Here is an 11,376-nt window from a genome sequence, read left to right as displayed (position 1 = left end):
TTAACTATTGTCTAAACACCATGGATATGCTCCGCTTCTGCTCAGCTTTTGTAAAATTATTATGATAGACCCACACGGAGAAATAAAACACACAATGTGTTACAGAACCTTTATTCATTCGAACCGTGTTTTTTTATCAGAGAATTGTTTTTCAACATCTAAATGACTCATTAAAATTGTTTTATAACTTCATCTTTACCAGCCATTAATTTTTAACAGGCCTTATTACTTAGTAGTTCACTCATTCATGATCCATCAGTAGAGGGCGACATTATGACATAATACATTTTCACACACACTACTAAGTCAAAAGAGGGCGACATTGATGGGTTTGCAGTCCACACAGTGTTGTTTTGATTTTTACAGACATTCCTTCACTGTGTGGACCAAACTAAAAACAATGGAATAATATTATTTTCAGTTATTAAATAAAATAGGCCAAAAACATTGTGTGGACCCGGTGTATGTCCACACAAAGTCAACAGTCCACAGTTTGTTGGTGTGCAAACAAGGTGACGTCCACAGAAAGATAGCTGGGCCACACCAATTTAGCGAACAAATGCTTACTTCGAAGTGCCGACGAAAGCAGAAAACAAGAAGGTAAGTCTCATTTACTCCTAGAACTATTTCGGTTTCGTCCCCCAGACGATAGCCGGACGAAACCGAAATAGTTCTAGGAGTAAGTCTCATTATGTTTAGGAACTACTTAATCAAACCAAATATTATAATCTAAGGCCAGGGACCGGGTGGTAATTCAGAGACAATACGCAATCACACACACACGTGGACACCAAAGATTGAGCGCATCAAGTCAAGGCGCAAGATGCGGAACTCGGGCTGAAATGTGAAATCACATTGGACGCCATTTCGGCAAGTAACTCTTTTGATAAAAGTTGTAGATCAGTAGATCAGTGCAGATTAGTGCAGACAATGACCATTCCTATCAATGGGAAACAAAATATTCACTTGCTGAAATGGCGTCCATGCATATTTCACGTTCCAACAATCCAATAGATAATAAAGCATCAGTTCCGCATCTTGCTCCTTGCGGCGCTCTATTATAATCTTTGGTGGACACTCACTCACTGTACACATATAACGCAGGTCGTATTCCGTATTCAATATAAAAATAATATAGCGCTGCCACTGTAGAGTGGTGGATTGTTACTTCGAAAGTTTTTGCTTCAGAGCCATTACATGTATAACTTGATTAATTCCACCTGTTGATGAGAGTACATTCCTAGAATAACTTCCTTGCCCTAAAGCTATTTTTTGGTAGAGATTGCACCAGACTATTATTTACATTTGTGCCCTGACTTAATTGTGGCTAAAGCATTGTCTTGTCGGTGTAGACCAAAGCCATGAGGTCAGTGAGCAGTTAGGCAGCTAAGACAATGCATGTACTTTTCTGGACACTCCTGCCCATCCGTGTAATCTGCTCAATAATCTGGTGAGTTTCTTGTCTTTATATTGAATTTACTTATTTTTGCATTGTATAAAATGGATCTTTAATGATGTCTACTATTACTTCACAAAAATTCAGGTGTTGTTTTTTTATTGTTTTATGAACAATTCACAACCTTTTAAGTTTTCCTTTCTGGGGTGAAACTAACTTTTTGGGGGATTTTGAAGTGTTTGCAGAGGAGCTTATTTAATTTTAAGATTTGCTGTAGTAGATTTTTCATTATGAAATGGTTCAGGAGAAATTATCATGGCTAGTTTGGTTTTTGTTTGAGTTTTAGTATTTTGGTCTCTGCTTATTTTCCCCCATTGTTTGGATGTGAAATTCACACATTAATTTGTTTCTTCTTTGATGTAGGTGTATTGAGTTATCATTTATATTTTATTTTTTTGTATTTGTCAGATGTTTCGTTTGAAAATACTGGCCAACAGTGTTGTGATCAAACTTCCATTATTGTTTTTAAAAGCTACTGTTGTGTTTTATAAAATCTGTTCACTTATTGATCACTGTGGAAAAAAAACCCTCCTATGTAGCCCAGTAGACCCTGTGTGGGCTTGTTTACATTCCATCCATCTGGTGGGCTAATTACTTCCATGCCCTGCAGATTAGTGAGCTATATGGTCAGTTGAGGCTGGACATTAAGATAGCCTTTGGTTATGTGTAATAACTAAAGTAACCCTTTTTGTTTTGCTATCAGAGGCAAGTGCCAGGCTATTTAGTATAAGAGTAAAGTCTTTTATGTTTTATAGGAAAGAAGTTTTTTAATGTTTTTCTTTATGTGAGTTGGGTGGAGATAAAAGAGGCTCTAGAGTGTATTAAGTTCTGCCTGGTAACAGATTGTTCAGTTTAAGTTGACAGAGTTTTCATGTTTCTTGTAATTAGGTAAACACCACATGTTTGGTTGGGATTTCCTTGTGGCTGGATTAAGTGTTGTCTGCTGACAAGGCTTAATTGGTTGAATGCATTTTATATCTGTATGTATAACTGTTAATTAAGTTGTTTCCCAGTAACTATATTTAATCACTTGTTTGTATCTCTTCTTTTGTATTTTACAGGTCTATGTTAATTCTGTATTTTTAGAGCAATTCACTGTTTAGTGCTGTGTGGGTTTTCGGTTTTTCTCGTTGGTTTTTTATCGTTGTTTTGGGGTTGTTTTTACTCCAATTCGAATCAGTCTTTCAAGGTTTTTTTTTATCGCATAAGTGTTTTTTCAAGTTGTTTTGTTTTCTTTTTTTGATCTTAAAGCATTTTTTTTTGAGAACCAATTAATCTTGTTTGAGAAAGTCACAATTCGTGTTGTTTTATTTCTTGGCAAATTAATTTTGAGTTCTGTTTTTTTGGCTGTTACTATTATTGGAGTTAAGTAAATAAATCACTGTTTAAGAGCAAGATTTTGTTTTCCGTCCCAGTTTTTAAGTAGATTTGCGACTTTTCGTTAGAACCAGGGAATTTCCTATTAGTGGGCCTTTTTACGCCGTTACACCACCACCAGTCAGTGTCTTAAGTGCCACCAGTCGGGGGTTTAATTATAATAAAAAAACACCGGAGTTCAGCCACATCGAGTCAGTTTCTTGAATTGATGGACTAGGGTTTGCAAGTTGTAATATGACTATGAATAAAACGTTCTGCGCAATTCTGCCTCTTTTATTATTTATTGATTCATGGCGGTCAAGGTTAGCAGTATTAAGAAGGCTTGAATATTGTGGCACTAATTTGAACTTTTACGTTCCAGTTGACCTTTCTTGTAAACTTGTTTTGAAGCATAGCACAAAATAACAAATGGAATCAGTTGTATCGACACTGTGCGATACACCTTTATAGATTACAGGTAAACTTCAAAGCTATCTGCACCTCGGCACAGGCGTGGCCATGGAGTCGCTTACAGTAACAACACACAGTTCCATTCACAATTTGACATAACATGAATTACGCACAAGAAGACTGTATGTGCCGTGGAGAATGGGAGAGTAAGAATTCAATTTAACTGTTATTAATGATTGCTGTAATGCACAATACCCCAGCCCAGTTGGGAATGATTTTTAAAAAGGGAAAAGATTCAATTAATACTCCATTTACTCATTTCATAACTGTTATTTATTAAATGACCGAATTCCTTTAGTTCAACAAGATTGTATTAATTAGTACATTTTGAATATTTTATTATTTCACAGATAGTCAAAGAAAGGTTGAGTTATTGCTCGCTACAACGGAAAGAGCGGTCGCTTTTTAGTGATGATGACACTGACGAAAACCTTCTTCGTAGTAGAGCTTGTAACTGGTAACATCACTAAGTCACTGGCCTTAGTGTCAGAATCCTTCCACATGCTGTCTGACGTCATTGCTTTGCTCATCAGTTTCCTTGCCATAAGAGTAAGTATAATACAGTGGCATATCTATGGAGGACGAAAAGTGGCCATCCCATCTTTGGTATCAGAATAGCAGAAAAGCAGGTTTTATGGTTTTTTTTGTATATGAATTTTTCTCCTTTCCTACTTTTCTGCCTGAAAAGCAGATTGAATGTTTTGTGAAAATGCATTTTCTACTTTTCTACTTTTCTGTTACCAGAAAAGCAGGTTTTAATTTTATCCTAATGCTGTTGGACGCAAAGTAGCCATTTGCTTTTTATGCTATCAGAATAGTTGAAAAGCAGATTTTACGTTTTCGTGAAAATGCAATTTTCTATTTTTTTGCTTTTATCCACCTAGAGAGCAAATTTTACTCTGGCGGACGAAAAGTGCCCATCTCCTTTTCTCCTTTCAGATACCGGAAAATCGTATTTTCCCTATGTGGCCGAAAAGTGGCATTCAAAGGACAGCTCGTGGAAGGAACCATAAAATGCGCAAAATGCATGATTGCTGAACTGTGTTTGTGTTGGGGAACCAATCACATAAGTCAGTCAGTCGGTACTCGAAGAATCACTTTTGTGAAGACCTCGCAGGCAACGCAGCATCTCAAAGGAAATACGCCAGTGGAGGTTTCACAACTACCATCCAATAGGATTCTCTTATTACGAAAAATACACGGTCAGTTTCCCTTCTTGTGGTTCACGTTTGGACGTGTTCAATAAACCAAAACCTTCACGGGCGGTCCTTTGAAAGCAAAAAAGCAAATGGCCACTTTTTGTCTGCCAGCATTAGGATAAAAAGTAAAAACTGCTTTTCTGGTAACAGAAAAGTAGAAAAACAGAAAATGTATTTTCACAAAACGTTCAATCTGCTTTTCTGGTTGTAGAAAAGGAGAAAAATTTATATAAAAAACTCATAAAATCTGCTTTTCTGCAATTCTGATACCAGAAAAGCAGATGGCCACTTTTCGTCCTCCGTACATATCCATCCAGGGTTCATGGTTCCCCTAGAAGCAATAAGGTCACTGTGGTCAATTAATTAGACTGCAAGACTTGCAATCAAAAGGTTGTGGGTTCAAAACCAGCAAGGCTAACTGCTTCAAAAAAATACAGTAACTCTCCATTGCCACTGATTGCTTGTCACCGAGTAAGTTCTTGTGCTAACAATTATTTTGAGTACTTACCAATAGTCATAGTGTCCACTGCCTTTAAAGGAATGGTATTTTTGCGAGAAACCTTTTCCTACTGCTGTTTAGCCCTTGCCATGGCATCAACCCAATCTGTAATACCAGGACGTCTACTTGAATCTATCGATCATTACCATAGCATATTCAAAGCCTAGTCCAATATTATAGCTGTACCACTAATTGACTAGAATACAAATATTGGCTGCTATGAGGGGCTCAGTAAAAATTATAGGCCCAAGGTGATGTCGATGTCAAAACCATGACTATGCACGAAGCGAGGCTGAGGGCTTTGTCATCAGCGACAGCCTATGATTTTAACCTTGCAACATTATTAAGCAGTCAATATTTCTTTTATTTATAGAATAATTATATAGATTCGTCTAAATCACAACTGACTACAGTGAAAGGTCGTTTGCAAAGAAAGGTCACAGTTAGTTCGCATCGTGACACGGATCTCTAGTCGTACATTACACACACAATCGACCTATTTTGTGACTATTCAGTTATTTTCAGGGCGGGCACAGTCGATGGTTGTGCCCCTGGCACAGTTAACTATCATGTCATTTTGATAGAAAAAGGGGGCCCAGCTATTTCAATGACTTCATTTTTAACGAATCAGATTAGAGGAATCCGTATATAATAATCTAGTTTGTCTTTCATTTTTAGTTTATGCTGGTTCCTGAGCTGATGCCATTCAGATTGACTGGTCAGATTGTGAATACATGCTACAATTCAAGAAAGACGATATCTTACAGAGTAGTATGGTGCACACCTACTGAGCCCTGAGACAGAACCATGAACTGCCTACTAACACCATGGATGTCTTCATTACGGAGCCGTTGCTTGACTGGAAGGTGGGTATTACCTAAGGGTCTCACAGACTGACTTACAGAGCAGTATGGTGCACACCTTACGAGCCCTGAGACAGAACCATCAACTGCCTACTAACACCATGGATGTCTTCATTACGGAGCCGTTGCTTGACTGGAAGGTGGGTATTACCTAAGGGTCTCACAGACTGACTTACAGAGTAGTGTGGTGCACACCTTACGAGCCCTGAGACAGAACCATCAACTGCCTACTAACACCATGGATGTCTTCATTACGAAGCCGTTGCTTGACTGGAAGGTGGGTATTACCTAAGGGGCGTACTTTGATATTAGATCAACTAAATCAACAGGGCATAATGTATTCTGGCTTAAAGGCTCTGGGTACTTTTTACACAATGTCCACATATTTACATTAAACTTAAACTGTTTGAAGATAATGATAGTAGCAGGCTTCCCTTAAAAAATTACTTGCTGAGAGGTGCTGTTGTGTAAGAGAAATGAGTATAAAAATAATGTCGCAAAAATAATTTTAGTCTCAGTTTTAACATGTAAAAACATATTCCCAGTTATGGTATTTTACCATAACTTACTTTAACTGTTTAATACGTTTTTACATGCAAAATAATTTTCATGTGAGAAGATTATGTTTGTGACTTGTTTTTTACTCATTTATCAAAAACTTAAGGGAAGCTTTCTATCATCATTATCTTCAACTGAGTAAGTTTATGTAAATCTATGGACATTATGTTTTGTGTTACAAAGTGTACCCAAATCTTTTAAGATCACAGCTTAGTGTGTGAGCGGTGGTCAAATGCTAACCTGTGAAATACGTTAGTGCAGAATTCTTGCTTTGAAAATCGCAATTGTTTTGCTTATGGTAAGCAGAGCCAAGAAATTGGGCCCTCTGTGAACAACTGACATATTATCAGCAGTTTATAGCTTTATGTTTCTGGTTATGGAAACAAAGGGACCCGCAACAAGTAACAGGCACTGTGACCCACAGCTCTGAAGAAACCTGTCTGTTACAAAAATTATGAAGAAATGTCAGTTTTAGATGTCATTTGAAAACCTCAAAATAGGTAAACATCACGCAATCATACAGGGATTGAAAAGCCAGTCCACGTGGTTCTGGTGCAAGATTTGAACCAAGGTCCACTTGGGTAAAAAGCCTGGGAGAAATTACTGAGCCACTCTGAATGCACATTTGACAACTGAGGGGGTTTAGGGTTAGATTTTGCACATGATCAATCTGTCGCCAAAATTTGATAAAACTCCTGGACTTACCCTTTGTAAACTTTTTGAATTTTTTAGGCCAAAGTTTGGTTGAGCTGCTGGAGTTACCCCTTGTGTTATTTTTCTCAATTTTGGACAAACATTTGATAAAACCGCTGAACTTTCCCCTTTTGATTTTATCAATTTAAAACCTAAATTGTATCCAACTGCTGGTTTACCCTTGTGGTAGTTTCTTTTATTTTCCCCCGGAGTTTCAGCAAACTGCTGGACTTTACCATTTTTATTTTCCTTTTTTTTATTACCAGAATGTGATGTTATTGCTAAACTTACCCCTTTGTGATCTTTCTAAAATAACTCCAGCAGCTCAACCAAACTTTGGCCTAAAAAATTCCAAAAATTTACAATGGGTAAGTCCAGGAGTTTTGTCAAATTTTGGCAAGAATTTATAAAACTGTTGGGATCACCCCTATTAATTTTCTTAAAATTTAGTCCTAAATTTGATCAAACTGTGAGACTACTCTGTTTGTTGTGTTCATTAATGATTTTACCTGACGTAAATTGGTCTCACCTTGCCATGTATGATGATGGTTCTACCCTCTACTGTATTTCCTTAAACTCTGCTAGCACTTCTCGTGGTGAGGTGGGTGCCTCACTCAATAATGATTAATTAGAGAACGCACTGAATTGGGGAAACAGCTGGATGGTAACCTTCAATTCTAAGAAAACTAAACTACTGTCACTTTCTTGCTCTAGAGATGGTACATTTCCCTCCGTTCATATGGGTTCGTCAGTATTGCCCGAGGTATCACACTTGCTCCTGGTTGGATTTGACATCTCCAGCTTGACGGGCCAAGAGTCAAGAGTCAAGCTTGACGGGCCAAGAGTGCTTCCATGCGGGTAGAATGTCTGTATTGAGCTTGGAAGTTCTTACCTCATGAGGCTTTTCTCTACCTGTACAAGACAACTATACGTCCCCTCATGGAAAAACTGTTGCCATATTTGGGCTGGAGCTTCTGCCTGCCTTTTATCCTTACTAGATCGAGTGCAGAAGCGCATTGTTAACCTGGTTGGAGAAGAGTTAGGATCTACACTCAGCCCCTTTCTCACAGAAGGTCGTAGCCAACCTCTGTCTGTTTTACAGATATTTCCATGGAAAATGTTCCACCAGTCTATCCAACCTTGTTCTTCCTGTCAGGGTCTTTGAGCGTGAGACCAGGCTTTCTGCCTGTTCTCATCCTTATACTGTGGCTGTGTCGAGATGTAGAACACCTAGAGTGGCTTTTAGCCTAGTTTTGGGGCAAACTTGCATATTTGAATTTAAAAAAATGCTGGACTTGGTTTTCAACTTTGGCCCAAATTAATTTTGATTAAACTGCTGGACTGCCTGTGTTCAGCCAGCTGGAATGTTGCTGTTTTAAGGGGTCGAGGTATTTTTTTCTAAGACAAAACCAGTGCCCACAGAAAAACATTAAACTTACACAGTTTTAAGATAATGATTGTCTTAAAGTATTACTTACTGAGGTGCTGTAGTTTTTGAGACAAACAATCACAAAACAAATTACGTCTCAGTTTTTACATGCTAAAATAATTCTCACTGAGAAAAAAAACATTTTTTTTGTGTTTTTCTCATTTCTCAAAAACTGCAGCTCCTCAGTAAGTAATACTTCAAGGGAAACTTTCTACTATCATTATCTTCAAACCCTGTAAGTTTAAAGTGTGGCTGCAGTGTTTTTTTTAAATAAATTGAACGATTAAACATGACTTTTTAAACCTGAAATATTTGTTTCTATTTTTTATTAAATGCGCAAGTATTTTATAAATGGTTTTCAAGAGATTAGGGGAACCCACCCCGCCCCTAAAAGGGAGCCTTTATTTGCATAAACGTTATGTCATGTCGGGAACCCGAGCCGTCGGGCCCCCTGGCTGCGTGACGTGTGCACTGTGTGGCCTGGTACATAGGTGCGTGTAGTTAGGGACCAGACTCTTTTTGCCGACAATATGTTTGAATTCCCGACGTGACGTCGATGGTAGGGGGGCGGTAACAATCCACAAAAGGAGGGGGGCATGACTTATTCGCTAATTACGCATGTCAGATATGTCGGGGAAAAAACAAAACACATTTTATTGATGTTCAATACATATATCAGAAATAAATTACAGCAAAATTAACTGTTTTATTTTAATTCACTGCAGCATCCCTTTAATGCAAATCTGTGGACATTTTGAAAAGGTATTTGCTTGTGATTATACCATAACAAATTTGTTTTACTTATTTTACTTTTTCTTTACTTTAAAAATTTAAATGTTGCAAACTGTTTTTGTTGCAGTGAGGCTTTTGAATCTCCAGTGACATCTACTATGTCAACAATTAGATGTCTAAGACCAGCCTCTAATACAGGAGCTCTCACGCTCCAGTAAAAGGTGAATTCACAGAAAATACTTTTTTAATATACACCCAAGTCCAAAATTGAGCTCTAAAATAATTGTACCTGTTGCTCTGAATATAACAACTTTCTCACAAAGTAATATGATCTACTTTAACCCCCCCCCACCCAAAGGGTAAATAATGGTTTGAAAATCCAGAAAATCAATGTGCATTTAATACACTGTAAAAAAAAACTTATATCACTTGGGAGGGGTCGTTAATTACCCTGCAAGAGATTTCGCACATGGCAAAGATGTTGGCCTGCAATTGCATACAAATTATATGTTAACTTGACCTTTCCCTGCCAGTAGTTCCTGAAACCAAGTATGGAGGGAATCACACATGCTGACATCTTGAAGGCTGCAGGGTATAAAGGAGAGCAAACACATATGAAAACATCAGTATCAGCAAGACATCTTTGCATTGCTTCTGAGTACCATAAATGAACAGCCCAGCAATTTATTGTTTTCATAAGTAAGCTATTCTAAATGTGTTGGTTTGATATATATACATACTTTTCTAGTTGTCATAATTTTTCTTTTTTACACCCCTTTACAATTGACTTCTTGTAAATAAGTACACTATAGCAAGCAAGGGAGCACATATGCATTTTGCGCTAACTTGGTGGTGCCTGTGAATCAATTAGTAATCGTTGGTGGTACAACATGGAAAAGTCTGAATATTTAAAGGGACCTGGACACTGGCAGGTGAGGTCCTACGTCCAGCCTTGGACGCTGTATGGTTGATGTTAAGGGTGCATTCAGGCTCCTCACCTGAAGATGGTGCCAGTATTATCGCAAATGGGCAGCCAACGGAAGCAGTCCCTAGGGGGCTGGTATCCTGGGACCTGCACATTGGTAGCCCTGCACATTTTTTTGTAATTAAAACGAACCTTACCAGAAAGAGAAGGCCAAATGTTAAACCTAAATATAGTGCTTGCAATGGTGAACTTGATTACAAAGTTACGAGTCCATTTAAATACACCTGTTGCGTTCAATCAGGACCAATAAGGTAGCTGGACTTACCCCTTGTGATTAATTAAATTTTTTGCCTAAGTTTGATAAAACAGATCTTTTTTTATATTTTTGACTCAAATTTTATTTTATAAAAATGGACTTACACTCATTTTTTTTTTGTAAAACTGATGGACTTACCCCTTGTGTTTTTTTTTATTTAACCCAAATTTTCCAAGAAAACAAAAATGCAACAAGGAAAATGAACAACATTGTGTGTGTTGACCTCACCATTCATTGCAAATGCAACCTCATCCTCGATCAAACGTTGCAAAGAAATCTGGGATCTCCAATAAACTTGTGAATTTGTCAAATTTTGCTCGAAAATGTGTACAAGGCTATAACCCTAGTGAATTTATCAAATTTGGCTTGAAAATGTATACAAGGCTATAGCTTTGTGAATTTGTCAAATTTTGCTTGTGAATTTGTCAAATTCACCGTGAAAATGCTTGAAAATGTGTACAAGGCTATATATAGCCTTGTTAACTTATCAAATTTGGCATGAAAATGTTTACAAGGCTATGTTTAGCCTTGTGAATTTATCAAATTTGGCTCAAAAATGAATACAAGACTTGTGAATTAGTCAAATTTTGCTTGAAAATGTGTACAAGGCTTGAAAATGTGTACAAGGCTATATAAGCCTTGTGAATTTATCAAACTTGGCTTGAAAATGTATACAAGGCTATATAAGCCATGTGAATTTATCGAACTTGGCCTGAAAATGTATACAAGGCTATAGTCTTGTGAATTTGTCAAATTTTGCTTGAAAATGTGTACAAGGCTATAACCCTAGTGAATTTGTCATATTTGGCTTGAAAATGTATACAAGGCTATGTGAATTTGTCAAATTTTGCTCGAAAATGTGTAAAAGGCTATAGCCTT

General features: G+C 37.4%; 1 long non-coding RNA gene across 3 annotated transcripts; it reads left to right on the top strand.

Moving 5' to 3' along the window:
- The first annotated feature begins 373 nt into the window (after nt 1–373).
- LOC139947082 (uncharacterized) lies at nt 374–11,270 on the top strand. Of its 3 annotated transcripts, none has more exons than XR_011787313.1 (6): nt 374–600; nt 1,353–1,450; nt 3,634–3,832; nt 5,660–6,121; nt 9,384–9,477; nt 9,793–11,270. It is a non-coding gene; the product is annotated as an uncharacterized lncRNA (long non-coding RNA). The 3 variants fall into 3 exon arrangements; XR_011787312.1 differs by having other exon boundaries at nt 9,790–11,270; XR_011787314.1 differs by lacking the exon at nt 1,353–1,450 and having other exon boundaries at nt 9,790–11,270.
- The last annotated feature ends 106 nt before the right edge of the window (nt 11,271–11,376 follow it).

Source organism: Asterias amurensis, chromosome 14 (assembly GCF_032118995.1).
Source record: "Asterias amurensis chromosome 14, ASM3211899v1".
NCBI classification, from domain to species: Eukaryota; Metazoa; Echinodermata; class Asteroidea; order Forcipulatida; family Asteriidae; genus Asterias; species Asterias amurensis.
The sequence above is the reverse complement of the archived record's forward strand: the minus strand, read 5'-3'. Positions and strand labels throughout refer to the sequence as shown.